The 17,697-nt window shown below is 44.9% G+C and overlaps 1 protein-coding gene across 1 annotated transcript in view; it reads left to right on the top strand.

The window, feature by feature from the left end:
- LOC144275303 (uncharacterized) overlaps positions 1-17,697 on the top strand; it is a 97,394-nt gene that overhangs the window by 12,126 nt on the left and 67,571 nt on the right. The gene's annotated exons all lie outside the window — the stretch shown is intronic.

Here is a 17,697-nt window from a genome sequence, read left to right as displayed (position 1 = left end):
ATCGCAGGCCCTGGTTCTCATGGGAGACTTCAATCACCCTGATATCTACTGGGAGAGCAATACAGCAATGCACAGACAATCCAGGAAGTTTTTGGAAAGTGTAGGGGACAATTTCCTGGTGCAAGTGCTGGAGGAACCAACTGGGGGCAAAGCTCTTCTTGACCTGCTGCTCAAAAACCGGGAAGAATTAGTAGGGGAAGCTAAAGTGGATGGGAACCTGGGAGGCAGTGACCATGAGATGGTCAAGTTTAGGATCCTGACACAGGGAAGAAAGGAGAGCAGCAGAATACGGACCCTGGACTTCAGAAAAGCAGACTTTGACAGCCTCAGGGAACTGATGGGCAGGATCCCCTGGGAGAACAACAATAGGGGGAAAGGAGTCCAGGAGAGCTGGCTGTATTTTAAAGAATCCTTACTGAAGTGATGGGGACAAACCATCCAGATGTGTAGAAAGAATAGTAAATATGGCAGGCGACCAGCTTGGCTTAACAGTGAAATCCTTGCTGATCTTAAACACAAAAAAGAAGCTTACAAGAAGTTGAAGATTGGACAAATGACCAGGGAAGAGTATAAAGATATTGTTCGGGCATGCAGGAGTGAAATCAGGAAGGCCAAATCACACCTGGAGTTGCAGCTAGCAAGAGATGTTAGGAGTAATAAGAAGGATTTCTTCAGGTATGTTAGCAACAAGAAGAAAGTCAGGGAAAGTGTGGGCCCCTTACTGAACGGGGGAGGCAACCTGGTGACAGAGGATGTGGAAAAAGCTAATGTACTCAATGCTTTTTTGCCTCTGTCTTCACGAACAAGGTCAGCTCCCAGACTACTGCACTGGGCAGCACAGCATGGGGAGGAGGTGAACAGCCCTCTGTGGAGAAAGAAGTGGTCTGGGACTATTTAGAAAAGCTGGACAAGCACAAGTCCATGGGACCGGATGCGCTGCATCTGAGAGTGCTAAAGGAGTTGGTGGATGTGATTGCAGAGCCATTGGCCATTATCTGTGAAAACTCATGGCGATCAGGGGAGGTCCCGAATGACTGGAAAAAGGCTAATGTAGTGCCCATCTTTAAAAAAGGGGGGGAGGAGGATCCTGGGAACTACAGGCCAGTGAGCCTCACTTCAGTCCCCAGAAAAATCATGGAGCAGGTCCTCAAAGAATCAATCCTGAAGCACTTACATGAGAGGAAAGTGATCAGGAACAGTCAGCATGGATTCACCAAGGGAAGGTCATGCCTGACTAATCTGATCGCCTTCTATGATGAGATTACTGGTTCTGTGGATGAAGGGAAAGCAGTGGATGTATTGTATCTTGACTTTAGCAAAGCTTTTGACACGGTCTCCCACAGTATTCTTGTCAGCAAGTTAAAGAAGTATGGGCTGGATGAATGCACTATAAGGTGGGTAGAAAGTTGGCTAGATTGTCGGGCTCAACGGGTAGTGATCAATGGCTCCATGTCTAGTTGGCAGCCGGTATCAAGTGGAGTGCCCCAGGGGTCGGTCCTGGGGCCGGTTTTGTTCAATATCTTCATAAATGATCTGGAGGATGGTGTGGATTGCACTCTCAGCAAATTTGCGGACGATACTAAACTGGGAGGAGTGGTAGATACGCTGGAGGGTAGGGATAGGATACAGAGGGACCTAGAAAAATTGGAGGATTGGGCCAAAAGAAATCTGATGAGGTTCAATAAGGATAAGTGCAGGGTTCTGCACTTAGGACGGAAGAACCCAATGCACAGCTACAGACTAGGGACCGAATGGCTAGGTAGCAGTTCTGCGGAAAAGGACCTAGGGGTGACAGTGGACGAGAAGTTGGATATGAGTCAGCAGTGTGCCCTTGTTGCCAAGAAGGCCAACGGCATTTTGGGATGTATAAGTAGGGGCATAGCCAGCAGATCGAGGGACGTGATCGTCCCCCTCTATTCGACATTGGTGAGGCCTCATCTGGAGTACTGTGTCCAGTTTTGGGCCCCACACTACAAGAAGGATGTGGAGAAATTGGAGAGAGTCCAGCGAAGGGCAACAAAAATGATTAGGGGTCTGGAGCACATGTCTTATGACGAGAGGCTGAGGGAACTGGGATTGTTTAGTCTGCGGAAGAGAAGAATGAGGGGGGATTTGATAGCTGCTTTCAACTACCTGAGAGGTGGTTCCAGAGAGGATGGTTCTAGACTATTCTCAGTGGTGGAAGAGGACAGGACAAGGAGTAATGGTCTCAAGTTGCAGTGGGGGAGGTTTAGGTTGGATATTAGGAAAAACTTTTTCACTAGGAGGGTGGTGAAACACTGGAATGCGTTGCCTAGGGAGGTGGTGGAATCTCCTTCCTTAGAAGTTTTTAAGGTCAGGCTTGACAAAGCCCTGGCTGGGATGATTTAATTGGGGATGGGTCCTGGTTTTGAGCAGGTGGTTGGACTAGATGACCTCCTGAGGTCCCTTCCAACCCTGATATTCTATGATTCTATGACTCTAACCCTGATATTCTATGATTCTGTGTGCTTCTCTCCCCAGAAGGCAAGGCAATCCAGGACCACCAGATGGGACTACACAGAAGCAGGGGAAATAGTTGTTATAATGGGTATGTGACTGCCTATGTGAACTCTTCACAAGTAGGACTCATACAGGGGTGCACATGGCTATGAGCCAGCATTTAAATGGGGAGATGTCCTCTGGTGCAGATCATCTTGGACCAGTAGTGGGCACAGAGTTCACCATGCAGACTCACATGGGTGTGAAGCATTGCCATGTGGGATAGCAGTGGGAGGACTGCCAGAAGTGGGGTAGTTAATCCAAAATAGAGACATATGTACATGAACCTTATACCACTAGAACTCATTGTGGAATAGAGTAATGCCAATTCCAAAGAGGATTAATTAAAGTGGGAAAAGATACTGGATAAATCAAAAAGAACTCTTATTTCTGAACTCAAGGCAGTTTATGCCAAAAATACTAAAGTTCTACTATAATAACTATCCCATGTAGACAAGGCCTTACAGATTGGATTTTCCCTTTTTGGCCCCATCCTGCCCATATCACTCAGCGATAGGAGAATGGTTCCGTACTGTCAGGCTCAGTTTTGTTCTGCAATTTCTTGACTGCAGCTTTAGCAGAAAAATCCATCCCTTGCTAAAATAATTCTGGTTCAGGGCTGTAAATAGCAGCAGGGGGCATATTTCACTGGGACTCTGGCTCATTGGCTCTGGAGATTTCTCTCTGCTCAGGAAGGAGGGAAGCAATCTAGCCATATTCCCCCCAGTGCCACCAGAGGGGAGAATAGAGAGGGAGGATCTTTATGTGTAGTCTCTAGAGGGTTCTGATTATTACTAGGGGAGGGGAGGCTGCTCTATGAAAAGCTGAAAACAGAGAGAATAGAATAATAGAATATTAGGGTTGGAAGAGACCTCAGGAGGTTATCTAGTCCAATCCCCTGCTCAAAGCAGGACCAACACCAACTAAATTATCCCAGACAAGACATTTTCAAGCCGGGCCTTAAAAACCTCTAAGGATGGAGATTCCACCGCCTCCCTAGGTAACCCATTCCAGTGCTTCACCACCCTCCTAGTGAAATAGTGTTTTTGAATATCCAACCTAGACCTCCCACACCGCAATTTGAGACCATTGCGTCTTGTTCTGTCATCTGCCGCCACTGAGAACAGCCTAGCTCCATCCTCTTTGGAACCCCACTTCAGGTAATTGAAGGCTGCTATCTAATCCTCCCTCACTCTTCTCTTTTCTTTACCTTTGCATTAATGTTGAGGTATTCCCTTACATTTTTTAAAAAAATAAAAAAACTGTGATTAATAAAAGAGAATTCTTTTTGTTTGCAATTGTATTATTTGTTGAGGCAAAGATATATGTACAGATATTTATAACTGAGGTCTTTTGAGCTTTTCAAAAAAAATAATTGGTTAATAATATTATGATAGTTATACCCCAATCATAATATTAGTATAGTGTGGTACCACTTATATTAAAAAAGTATACAATTGAATTTTGTTGCAACAAAATTAAAACAAAAAGTAGTCACATGACACACACACACCAACAAAGAACAACATACATTACATACAGGACAAACTTAAAACTAAAGATGAATGCTGGCAGAATTGTATACATAATTATACAAGAAAGGCAGTAAGAGCTTTATTATTAAAGTAAAGCATTTTAGCAAACAGATAAAAAAGAGTTAATAACTTGCTTATTTAGATGTTTACCTTTTTATTAAATTTTTTTAATACGAATTGATAAAAATGCATATTAAGTTATTTGCCCAAGTTGTATTAATTTAGTAACTTAAGGCATTTTCCATTACTTTATATAAACTTTATTTTAAAACTTTGCTAGATGGAAATAAGGAAAGCCCATGTTTCAAATATTAGTCAGTGGTTAGGATTAGAATCAGAGTCTGCATTTCTGTTGCTTTGCAACCATATCTTCTAGAAAGTTAGGAGTATTTCCAGCTGTTGCATTCCTGAAGGGTTAAAATGATTACGTTACTGGACTTATTTAAAGTAAAGTTTTGTTTTGTTTTCAGTTCCTTCATCTTTTTTAGTGTTGGAGTTTTCTGTAATAACTATAACTTTTAAAACAAAGAGAGGGCAGAAGTGAAGAGAAGTTGGGAAGTGGGCGGTGGGGCAGAAAAAGCAACCTAGAAAGGAGGGAGACCTGAGCCAAGAGAGAATAATTAACTCTATCAAGTTATCTTAAAGTACAGGCAGCAGCAGTGAGCAAACTGAGAGGGGATATAAAGGAAAACTTAACTGGTACGTAAAAATATTTGAGAAAGAAGGTTATATTATTAGCTTTGGGAAAAGGAGTGGGGCTCTGTGGGTTAAAGCTGTGGGTTGGGAACTCATGCATATGGTTTTTATCCTGGCTCTGAGCCATGGGTGGTGGATATAATAGGCCAGGGAAGGCTAAGCTTTCCCTGGTGCAGTTGCCGCTGATCCGCCACCGGACACGTGGGTTGTGGTGGCCCTGCCTCTTCCCCTCCCTGCTATGCCCCTTCCCCAAAGCCCCCACCACCTGCTGCTGCTGCCTGCCTGGTAAGTATTCCTCCTCTCCTCCACTCCATCTCCCCCTCTCTGAAGGTCCCAGCTGCTCGCCGTGTCCCTCCTCACTCCCCTTCCCCACAGGGGTTGGGGAGTCTGGAGGGACACGGTGAGCCAGTGGTGGGCAGAGGAGTGAGGAAGCCAATGGCAGTTGAGGGAGCGAGGAGGCCAGTGGTGTGTGGGCAGGTGGGACTGGGGGAGCAAGGAGGTGAGCAGCGGGGGTCTTGCTGTGGGCAGGATGATGAGGAGGCGAGCAGTGGGCAGGTGTAGGGGTAAGAAGGCGAGTGTGGGTGGGCAGGGGAGCAAGGAGGTGAGTGGTGGGCTGGCGGGGTCTCTAGCTGCATATGGGGGAGGTCTGGCGAGTGGTGAGGAAGTAAGCAGCAGGCGTGCGGGGGTCTTGCTGTGGGCGGGGGAGCGAGGAGGCGAGCTGTGGGCAGGTGTGGGGGTGAGGAGGCGAGCGTGAGTGGGCAGGGGAGTGAGGAGGTGAGTGGCGGGCTGGCAGGGTCTTTAGCTGCATACAGCGGAGGTCTGGCAAGTGGTGAGGAGGGGAGCAGAAGGCAGACGGGGGGGTGAGGAGGCGAGTAGTGGGTGGGGGTCTCGTGGCTGGTGGGTGAGTGAGAAGGGTCCCAGTGAGCCAGCAGCAGGTGAAGGGGTCTTGTGGTGGGTGGGAGAGGTCTGGTGGGTGAGTGAGGAGGCGAGTGGGGGTCTTACAGTGGATGGGAGGGGGGTCTGGCTGGGGAGTGAGGAGGCAAGCAGCATACCGGCAGGGGAGCGAGGAGGGGAGCAGTGGATGTGGGTCTCATGGCCGGTAGGGGAGTGAGGAGGGACCCAGCGAGCCAACGGCAGGCAACGGGGTCTTGCAGTAGGTTGGGTGGCTTTGGCGGGAGAGTGAGGAGGTGAGTGGCGGATGTGGGTCTCGCAACCAGTGGGGGAGTGAGGCGGGACCCAGCGAGCCAGCAGCAGGCAAGGGGATCTTGTGGCACGTGGGGGGAGGTCTGGGGTGGGAGAGTGAGGAGGGATGTGGCGAACAGCAGGTGGGGGGGGTGTCTCACAGCGTGGGGGGATGACGAGGGACTAGGCAGAAGGGGGGCCGAGCAGGGAGGGGGCTGAGTGAAGGCAGGGCAGGGGATCAGGGATTTCCCTACACGCCCCCTGAATTCCCGCCCCCTCTTTCTGTGGAAGAGATGGCCCAGTCTGCACGAGCAGTGAGGTTCCCCCACTGAGAGCTCAGCTGAAATCACTGAGAGCTGGGTGGAACCTCAAGAGACCAACTCACAGAGGTCACACTGGCAGGTGGCAGCAGAAGGTGACTGTGCAGGGCCATTGGCAATAGAGCGATGGAGTGAACAGTGGCACAACAAACAGTGGCCAGAGCAAACAGTGAGCAGCTGGAGGAACGAGCAAGGTGCCTTCTTGCCCCCCACCTGGGAGGTAAACTTATGTGAAAACATCTCTGACCTCTGAGTCTCCACCGACCAAGGACAACACCAGTGAGTGTTAATGAGGCTGTTAAGAATGCTGGAGACACAACACGGTTCATGTGAACAAACATGGCTGTGGCATCATACTTTCTATTTTGGCAAGAGATACCACACACTACAAACTGGAGGTCAAAGTTAAGTGCATTGTCACTTGTTCATCCTGAAGTTGAACACTGGTTCTGAACAAGACCAGCAAATGCTCACTATCTTTCTGCAAGAAACTCAACTGACTGGCTAGACACACATGGTGCAACAGTGAAAGACTCAGTTGAAAAAGTGAAGAACTCTCTTGCCACATTCAAGAAATTTGCATACCAGGCTGATGAATGCACCGATGCAAATGGGCATCAAGTATTAAGTCATTGGGTATGTTATCTGGATGTCAGTGGCAGGCCAGGAGATGCATTTCTAGATGTTCAAGTTATAGAAGGCAGATTGACTGCATCTGTGACAACCCACATCTTAGAAGAATTAAATGCCTGTCAATTGGACCCCAAACAGATGGCTGCTTGTGCATTTGATGGAGCTGCAAACTCCTCTGGAAGACATGGTGGAGCACAAGCTTTGCTCAGAGAAAAGTGTAACCCTAATCTCTCCTAGACACACTGCAGAGGCCATCTACTCCAACTAGCGCTAGTACTAGCTGCAGACTCTTCAAAAGACATTAAAAAAGCTATACATTTAATGTCTTCATTATATTCTTTTTTCAGCAAGAGTCCAAAAAGACTGAATATCTTGGAAAATATAGACGAGACACTGGGACTGAAGTTTAAATTAGTCCTACCTGGGAAAACCCTCTGGCTTTCTCACGAGCGATACTTGGCTGTTGTCTTAAAATTCCTCCAGCCATTATTAATGGCTTTGGAAAGGTTTCAGAGTAACAGCCGTGTTAGTCTGTATTCACAAAAAGAAAAGGAGTACTTGTGGCACCTTAGAGACTAACCAATTTATTTGAGCATAACCTTTCATGAGCTACAGCTCACTTCATCGGATGCATACTGTGGAAAGTGTAGAAGATCTTTTTATACACACAAAGCATGAAAAAAATACCTCCTCCCACCCCACTCTCCTGCTGGTAATAGCTTATCTAAAGTGACCACTCTCCTTACAATGTGTATGATAATCAAGGTGGGCCATTTCCAGCACAAATCCAGGGTTTAACAAGAACGTCTTGGGGGGGGGGGGCGGGGGTAGGAAAAAACAAGGGGAAATAGGTTACCTTGCATAATGAATTTCCCCTTGTTTTTTCCTACCCCCCCCCCCGACGTTCTTGTTAAACCCTGGATTTGTGCTGGAAATGGCCCACCTTGATTATCATACACATTGTAAGGAGAGGTTTCAGAGTAACAGCTGTGTTAGTCTGTATTCGCAAAAAGAAAAGGAGTACTTGTGGCACCTTAGAGACTAACGAATTTATTTGAGCATAAGCTTTCGTGAGCTACAGCTCACTTCATCGGATGCATACTGTGGAAACTGCAGAAGACATTATATACACAGAGACCATGAAACAATACCTCCTCCCACCCCACTCTCCTGCTGGTAATAGCTTATCCAAAGTGACCACTCTCCTTACAATGTGTATGAAAATCAAGGTGGGCCATTTCCAGCACAAATCCAGGTTGGTCACTTTAGATAAGCTATTACCAGCAGGAGAGTGGGTTTGTGTGTGTGTGTGGGGGGGGGGGGGGGTGAGAAAACCTGGATTTGTGCTGGAAATGGCCCAGCTTGATTATCATACACATTGTAAGGAGAGTGATCACTTTAGATAAGCTATTACCAGCAGGAGAGTGGGGTGGGAGGAGGTATTTTTTCATGCTTTGTGTGTATAAAAAGATCTTCTACACTTTCCACAGTATGCATCTGATGAAGTGAGCTGTAGCTCACGAAAGCTTATGCTCAAATAAATTGGTTAGTCTCCTTTTCTTTTTGGCTTTGGAAAGTATCTACCAAGATGGGATGGATCTAAGTAGTGAGGCTGGTGGATTACTTTTGCTACTACATTCAGAGAAGACTATTGCCGTTCTCTCTCTTGTAAGTCTACTGTTGAAACCACTTGGGCCATTAAACAATGGCATCCAGGCATCTGCTACAACAGGAGTAGATCTTTGTCCCGCAATAGAGGCTACATTTGGATCAATCAGAGAGCTATCCATTGAAAAAGTACTGGAAGAAGCAAATACTTCAGTCCAGAAGTTGACTAATGAAGGCATTTATATTGAATCCTTAAGTGATGAGGACAAGAAGTGTTTAAGACAACTGAAAAAGTACACAGAGTTGATTCTTAAAAATCTACAACAGTGACTTCTAGATTCTACTCAACCTCTACGTAGCTTTTACAGATCCCTGTCCTATAAAACACCGAGAGTAGAGTGAGGCACTACCAGCAATGGGGCTGTCCTGTGCTCAGGACAGAATAGAGAATTTGAACACAGAGTGGAATATCACATGACGAATGAATGAAGATTTGACTTCAACTTCTTTTTTATTATCACTAGTGGCTTGTCCCGATCTTTATGCTATGTTTCCTGGGATGAAAGAAGTAGGAATTCTTGCTACTTCCAGTCACAGTAGCTAAAGTTGAGCATTCTTTTTCATCATCAAATAGAATTTTGTGTTCTGAAAGCAGTCGCATTCTGCCTGATCATGTGAATGAATTAATGAGCATATCAATTGAAGGAATGGAAGTACCGTACACAGGAGAAGCCACCAAAGATGAATGCATTGCATTCAAGAGGTTTATTAACAGAGTTGTACAAAATTATAACAAGAAACCAAGAACGATGTCAATGTAGTGCTTCATAGAAGGCTTGAGTAGCCAACTTTAATTTGTGTGATGATTTTAAAACATGAGTTAAATCTCATAAAATGGTCATGAAACATTTTTTCAGTTTTTACTATGGTGTCATACAGCCCACCTTCACCCTCACGGTCTCACCCCTCATCGGCCCTGACTCCCCTTTTCCCCCTGTAAAGTCGAACACCCCTCCCCACCCTCTAATTTCAATTCCTGGAGAAAACACTGGTGGTGCTGGAGTCTGGATAGGGCCACGGGACGAAGAGGTGGGACAGGGACCTACCCTCCCCCAGGGAAAGCTTCATCCGCAATCCATGCTCTGAGAGAAGAGTGGGGTTTGTTATCTGCTCTTGCAAATCTGAATTTGTTCCCCTATTGTTTGTTGCTTTTGTCTGCATGCCAAATGGATTGCAGAAGTGCCCTTCCCTGCTGCGGTTAACCATTTCTGGGCAACTCCATGCGTAAATGCTCCAGGTGTTAACCTGCTCGCTCTCGGTTTTTCACTTTGAAATTCTTTTTTGATCCACTCCCCTGTGATCAAGTTGCCACTCCTGTCTCCTAATGTGTTCTGTGAATGGTTCCATTTTTTCCTTCATCTGATTTACCAATCCAGTGAAATTGTTTGCTACTTCTCCCTCCTGTGCACTTACTTCTCCCATTCTAATAGGCACCAGTCTAGGTCTTGGTTTAGGTTTTACTGGAACCTGGCTTTCATCATATGGTGATGGTTGCAGTGTGGTGGCCCCTCCCCATGGACTGTTTGGTGGCTCTTGGACTTGGTCATTCCAATCACAACATGTTCCACCTTTTAATTTTGCTTGGGACACCTTTTTCTATTTCTGTCCCCATTCTTTAGTATCTGAAGTCTGTTGTTGCCCACCAAGGTTTATAATGGGGGAACTACACTTCTCTTTTTCACAGATTTTCTAATGTTCAGATATTTCCAATTTCTATTCTTTCCAGTGCTTTTGTTGCCTCATTTTTCTTCTAACTTTTTCTGTGTTTCTGTTACTTGCCGGGCCAATTTTTTTGCCTTTTGTCTTCTCACTTAACAGCCTTGGCCAGAGTTTGCAATATTCTACATTTCTTATTTTTATTATTATTATTTTTCTGCCCTAGCTTTACAGATCCCATTCCACATTTCTGTGGGGAATCAGAGGATTCCCTAACTCAGAGTTTTCTGTCATTTTAGGTCATGATCTTTTGGGGTCACTAGTGTTGTTAAGAATGTTGTTACTGTTGGCAGGCTGTTACGGCTGCTCAGACCTTTTGAGTTTAGAGCTGAGCCAGTGTTGTTAGCACTAGCAGACAGTGTCGACTGCTAATTCAGAACATCTCAATATTACTCATAAAGAAAGGCCACAGATTCAGTTCAGTGGTGAAGATGCTCGGCCAGGTTTATTGTCAACAAAGTACAGTCCTGGAGCTCTCATAGGAACTACACGTACGCTAACATGTATGCCTCTGATAGTGGACTAGCTCAGTGAGCAGTGGGAGTCTCTGCTGCCCCCTCAGCTGCACAGAGGTACCTCTTCTATGAGGTTCTCTTTTATACACTGATACAAACGAGTTACATATTGCAATCCTGACGTGGCTAGTTACCATTGCTACACCTTGTACCTGTTGGTTCAAACAAAACATCCCCCTCCGTTATCCTGTCACCTGGTCCTCATCATAATTGGGGTCGGTGTATTCCTGTACCATCTCCCAGGAATGCGTTTACATGAATACCCAGTACTTTTTAGGAGTTTTAGCAATGCTAGCCATACCTTTGCCAAGTTCATGTACCTGTAAGCAGGGTCTGAATGAGCTCTCCCCTGACATCTAGTAATGAGCTGTGAAAAAGGACTTCAGGAGCTGATCTTGTTTGCTTAGGCACACCCACCCTGCCTAGGTGCTCAGCTGTCAAGGTTCCTCCCCTACTCTGAACTCTAGGGTACAGATGTGGGGACCTGCATGAAAAACCTCCTAAGCTTATCTTTACCAGCTTAGGTCAAAACTTCCCCAAAGGTACAAAATATTCCACCCTTTGTCCTTGGATTGGCCGCTACCACCACCAAACTAATACTGGTTACTGGGGAAGAGCTGTTTGGATGCGTCTTTCCCCCCAAAATACTTCCCAAAAACCTTGCACCCCACTTCCTGGACAAGGTTTGGTAAAAAGCCTCACCAATTTGCCTAGGTGACTACAGATCCAGACCCTTGGATCTTAAGAACAATGAACAATCCTCCCAACACTTGCACCCCCCCTTTCCTGGGAAATGTTGGATAAAAAGCCTCACCAATTTGCATAGGTGACCACAGACCCAAACCCTTGGATCTGAGAACAATGAAAAAAGCATTCAGTTTTCTTACAAGAAGACTTTTAATAAAAATAGAAGTAAATAGAAATAAAGAAATCCCCCCTGTAAAATCAGGATGGTAGATACCTTACAGGGTAATTAGATTCAAAAACATAGAGAACCCCTCTAGGCAAAACCTTAAGTTACAAAAAAGATACACAGACAGAAATAGTTATTGTATTCAGCACAGTTCTTTTCTCAGCCATTTAAAGAAATCATAATCTAACACGTACCTAGCTAGATTACTTACTAAAAGTTCTAAGACTCCATTCCTGGTCTATCCCCAACAAAGACAGACTATAGACAGACACACAGACCCTTTGTTTCTCTCCCTCCTCCCAACTTTTGAAAGTATCTTGTCTCCTCATTGGTCATTTTGGTCAGGTGCCAGCGAGGTTACCTTTAGCTTCTTAACCCTTTACAGGTGAGAGGAGCTTTCCCCTGGCCAGGAGGGATTTCAAAGGGGTTTACCCTTCCCTTTATATTTATGACATCACCATAATGGGATTGTTTGCCCAAATGATCACTTTTGGCTGGTGTTGAATCCCCTGTCTCCTTGTTATAGGGGCAGGAGTAATAAAGCATTGTTATCTTTGTTGTGTGAATCAAGGACAGCAGAACTGTACTTGGCTTACCCTGATTGAGGGACTCACCCTCAACTAAATGGCACTCGCTAGGCAAGGGATGTGGGTTGTACAACCACCTGGTGGTGTGGGCCCTGGACACCATTTGGCCCTTCCTATGAATAACAGAACTGATTGAGATTCAATTGAGAGTCTTATTATATACCACAGAGCTAAAATCACCAATTCCCAGGTTTATGCATTAAATCTGTTTTGGGATGCAAGAGACTGCCCTGTGTGCACCAGCAGTGAGGTTTCTCCATGAACAGCTGAAATTGCTGAGTGCTGTGTTAAGTGGAAGACATCCCAGTGGATTGGCAATCAGCTGGCAGGGTGGCTGGTAAAGAGGTGTGGTGGGCAGCTGGCAAAGAAGTGTGGTGATTGGGTGGAGGAATGGAGCAGCCAGCAGGGTGGCCGGCAGAAAGGAGCTAAGCACTGATTGGCCAATAGGGTGGCTGTGGAGAGGAGCAGCGAGCGAATGCCTGGACAGAGGCATGAGTAAGGTGCTTTCTTACCCCACCCACTCCACCCAGGGTGGGAAGTGAACTCTGCAGACACACCTCTGAACTCTGGGCCTGCACTGACCCAAGACAACAACTGTGAGTGGGGTGCGGAAAAGGGACAGGCATGTTAAATGGACTTTTGGTTGCTGGACTTAAGAACCTGAGGCAAAAGGACACTGCCCAACATACTCTGGGGTGGGGCTTTTGCTCATGGTTTTATGTTTATGAATCCTGTTTGTGGCGTTTTCCCAAATTAATGCTGGATTACTTCCCTCCTTTTATTAATTTTTTTTTTTCTACACTCAGACTCTGTGCTTGTGAGAGGGGAAGTATTGCCTCTTAGAGGCGCCCAAGGGGTGGTATGTAATTGTCCCAGGTTACTGAGTGGGGTTTGAGCCGGTTTTGTGTTGTATTGTTCAAGAGGAACTCCTACTGAACCCGGCCCTTGTTGCTGCCAATTCCAATGGGCAGAAGCCTTTATGACAGTGCATGACTTTTGCTGACTTTTGTTCAGGCCTCAGGCCTTGCACCAGGCCCCATGCTCCAAGGGCTCTCTCTCTATTATACTTATGACACTCGGAATAGCCATGATGCCCCTTACATAGAGTGGTGTTTCTGGAGCAGGGCCACAAGCACAGATGGGTGGGACCATATCTTGATGCAGACCTAGGATGACCAGCAATGGGTCTAGAAAAATTTTGCATGAAGAAAGCTACATTTCTGGAGCTTTGTGCACAGGGTGCCCCAACCCTCCAGTGTAAAGATACATGCATGGCAGCCCCCTTGGTGGTTTAGAAGAGTTTCTGTAACTGTCTGGAAGTTGTCTACTCTGGACTGGTGTTGCCTACCAGTTTGGTGTTGGAAAGTCAGCTATGAGGAAAGTGGTGGTGGAGGTTTCTAAGACAATAAGGTGTGTGAAATAACTGCTGGCTTTGAAAGAATGGGGTTTTCAAAATGCACAGGGGCCATTGATTGGACTCGTGTCCATAGTTTGCACTCCTCAAATAGCACATGAGTAATTAAACCACAAAGGGTACCTACTCCATTGTGATGCAGGCCCTCTTCGACCACACAGCACAATTTATGAATGTCAATGTGAGCTCCACTGGGAAGCTTTGAGAATCAGAAGTCTTCATTCACGGAAAGGCTGGGACACTATTCCCACCAAATGACATTGCTATAAACAGAGTTACTGTCCACCCCTTCATACAGTGCTCCTCCAAGGATTTAAAGTGGTTGATTATGCTCCAGAAATATCAACTGGAAGTTGCATACATTATTGGGAAAGAGCTAACAATCATTGATGCCTTACCCAGTACATACATATTTCATGACGAAAGAGTAAGTTAGAGGAAGCTGATGTTGCAATACATCTTACCATGTCTTATTAGCCTATTTCAGAACAGAAATCAAAGGAATTTTTCAATCAGCTACTGAAAATGATGCTGTCCCGCAAATCTGAAGACCAACTATTTTGCAAGGATAACTGGACAAGAGATATGTGCTTATTGGTTATACAGAGAGGAAGTAAATGTGCAAAATTGACATCTTTAAAAGTGACCGTCATACTACCAAGAAGTCTCAGAAAAGGGATCTTGGCTATTATTCATAAAAATCATCTGGAAGCAGAGAGTTTGAGATGTTGTCTATTAGCCAGGCATGCATAGTCAAACTGAGGACATGCTTCAGTCTTGTAACACATGTCAAACCTTCAGAAACAAAAGTCAAGAGGAATTAGTGCTATTGTATAAGGTCCTAAATAGAGCTTGGCAGAAATTTGGCATGGACCTGTTTGAGTTTCAAGGAACAGATTATTTTTATTCTGGTTGATTATTATTCCAAATACTTAGAAGCCTGCTTGCTTCAGGACATCACAAACATGTCTCTCATAAGACAGAGAAAGTCTATTTGCAAGATATAACATACTGAGAAACTCATTAGTGACAATGAACCACAATTTTTGCTCCAGTTACTTTTAAACTTTTGCAAAACAATTGGACTTTATTCACCAAACATTGTCTGTTGATCCCATAGTCAAATGGAATGGCCAAGAAAACAGTGCAAACTTTAAAAAAGAATTCTTAAAAAAAATCTAGCCTGGAAAACACAAATCCCTATTTTAGGCTGGAACAAAGGGACAGGATCCAGAGTCATGCACCTTGCAGATGGGTGCTGCAAGCACCAGGATAAAGAGTCACATACACTGAAACACACAAAAGGAACAAAGAATCCAAGTGAGGTAAACAGCATTAGAACTGGAATTGATTGTTTATGCAAGACAAACCTAATCCAAATGTATCAATGCCCTTTCTTCAGTGAATAGTGCTTAAGGTCTCTTATATAGTTAAGCAGTCCTTCTTGGGGGGAAGAAAGGGTTAGTTCTGGGTTTTTTTTTTTTTTTTTTTTTCAATTTTAAAGTGGGAATGATAGACTATTTCCTTCCTTAGATAAAGCAGACAGAGAGAGAGAGAGGAGATGATGGTAATGATGGGGGGAATATAGATTCTGTTGATGTTCTCAGCATGCAGGGTCGCTGGTAGGTAATGGACAGATGTTTTGGGCTGGCAGGTCAGCCACAACACCTGTTGCTCTGGACACTGGCTCACCTCCACAGTCAGGGATATCATCTGGTTCTTCTGGATGGGTCCTTCTCCTTCAGTTGTCTTTCTCAGGCTGCTCAGAGCTGGATGAATTGTCTCATTTCAACATGCAGTCAGGAGCGCCATTTCAGATTTTTGTAAGGGGGGGGGCAACTTTAACAGTGACTCCTGGGGCTATTTAGGCACTTGAAAACTCTAGTTTTTTGGCAGATAACTTAGCAATTAGCTGACAGGAGCCCTGTATCTAATTCCTTTATAAAAGAAAGAAAATTAAATATTAGACCCACTCAGCTCTAACAACAACATGTTCTGGCATCTTGTGGCAAGTCACTTAAGGGACACTGGTTAGGCTTAACATTTTAATGTATATTCTAACTTTGTTACTAACTATGTGGAGAGAGTCCCCATCAGGACTCCTGGGTTCTATCCCAGCTCTGGGAGGAAAGCAGGGTCTAGTGGGTTACAAAAGGGAGCAGATACATATAAGAACATCAGAATGGCCATACTGGGTAAGAACAATGGTCCACCTAGCCCGTATCCAGTATTCTGACACTGGCCAATGCCAGGTGCTTCAGAGGGAATGAACAGAACAGGCAATTATCAAGTTGACCTGTTGCCCATTCCCAGCTTCTGGCAAACAGAAGCGAGGGACATGCCGGACATGGTGTTGGATCCCTGCCCACCCTGGCTAATAGCCATTGCTGGACCTATCCTCCATGAATGTATCTAGTTCTTATTGGAACCCTGTTCTAGTTTTGGCCTTTATGACATCCCCTGGCAAAGAGGTCCTCAGGTTGACTGTGAAGAAATACTTTTGTTTTGTTTTAAATCTGCTGCCTATTAATTTCATTTGGCGACCTCTAGTTCTTATGTGAATGAGTAAATAACATTTCCTTATTCAATTTTCCCACACCATTCATGATTTTATAGACCTCTATCATACCATCACTTAGTCATCTCTTTTCCAAACTGAAAATTGCCAGTCTTTTTAATCTCTCCTCATAGAGAAGGTATTCTATACCCCTAATAATTTGTTGCCCTTCTCTGTATCTTTTCCAAATCCAGTATATCTTTTTTGAGATGGGGTGACCAAATCTGCACACACTATTCAATATGCTGGCGTACCATGGATTTATATAGAGGCAATATGATATTTTTCTTTTATTAGCTATCCCTTGCCTAATTATTCCCAATATTCTTTAAACTTTTTTGATTTCCACTGCACAATGAGTGGATGTTTTCAGAGAACTATCCACAATGACACCAAGATCTCTTTATTGACGGGTTCAGGTAATTTAGACCCCATCATTTTGTATGAAAAGTTGGGTTTATATTTTGCCAACTGCATTACTTTGAATTTATCAACACTGAATTTCTTCTGTCGTTGTGTTGCCCAGTCATCCAGTTTTGTGAGATCCCTTTGTAACTCTTTGCAGTCTGCTTTGGAGTTAACTATCTTGAGTAATTTTGTATCATCTGAAAATTTTTATCACCTCACTGTTTACCCCTTTTTCCAGATCACTTATGAATATGTTGAATAGGACTGGTCCCAGTACAGATCCCTGGGGGACACAACTATTGACCTCTCTCACCTTTTATTCCTACCCTTTGTTTCCTATCTTTTAACTGAAGTGCCTGGCAGTGCTTTCAGGATCATCTAATGATCCTTAATTTACTTTAATGATAAGCCTTTTGCTATCTTAATCACCCTGCCTCTGTTTATAAACAAAGGCCCTGCCCCAAAGGCTGTGCTGCTCCCAGCTTCGGAATTCATTCCATATCCCACTGGAGCTGCTGCAGAGCTCCATCTGGGGCTAGGGAGAATAGACCTCCTCTACGAAACTCTCTGGGGCCCTCCTCCACACCCTTCCCCCCCCCCCCCAAAAAAGAAAAAAAATTGGACGCCTGCATACAGTACAGATGGTTTCAGGGTCCAGTAAAAAGCTGAGAGAGAAACCAGAGGGGGAGGAGGGCATGGGAAGACAGAGGAAAGAAAGTAGCACAAAAAGGAGGGGAAGACAGAGCAGGATATCACAAGTATCAGGTTGGGGACCGCACTGGTGCAGTGATATTCAAGGGTCCTCACTGGAGTATCAAAGACTGATAAAACCAAAGCAATTCTTCTGTCACCACTGCAGTGATGGTAAAAAGCTTTAAATTTGTCCTTCCCCAAAGTCTCTTTTTAAGGGCCCCAAAAGGGAGTGATGAGGACACTATTTTGTCCACCACTTAAGCCTAATTTCCAACAAACCACTTTTGGTTCACTGATTTCTGGTTCCTCACTTAGAATCATTGGAGGTGCAATGTCCTGT

The sequence above is a fragment of the Eretmochelys imbricata genome, chromosome 14, assembly GCF_965152235.1.
Source record: "Eretmochelys imbricata isolate rEreImb1 chromosome 14, rEreImb1.hap1, whole genome shotgun sequence".
In the NCBI taxonomy this organism is placed as follows: Eukaryota; Metazoa; Chordata; order Testudines; family Cheloniidae; genus Eretmochelys; species Eretmochelys imbricata.
This window is presented reverse-complemented; position numbering and strand designations above follow the sequence as displayed.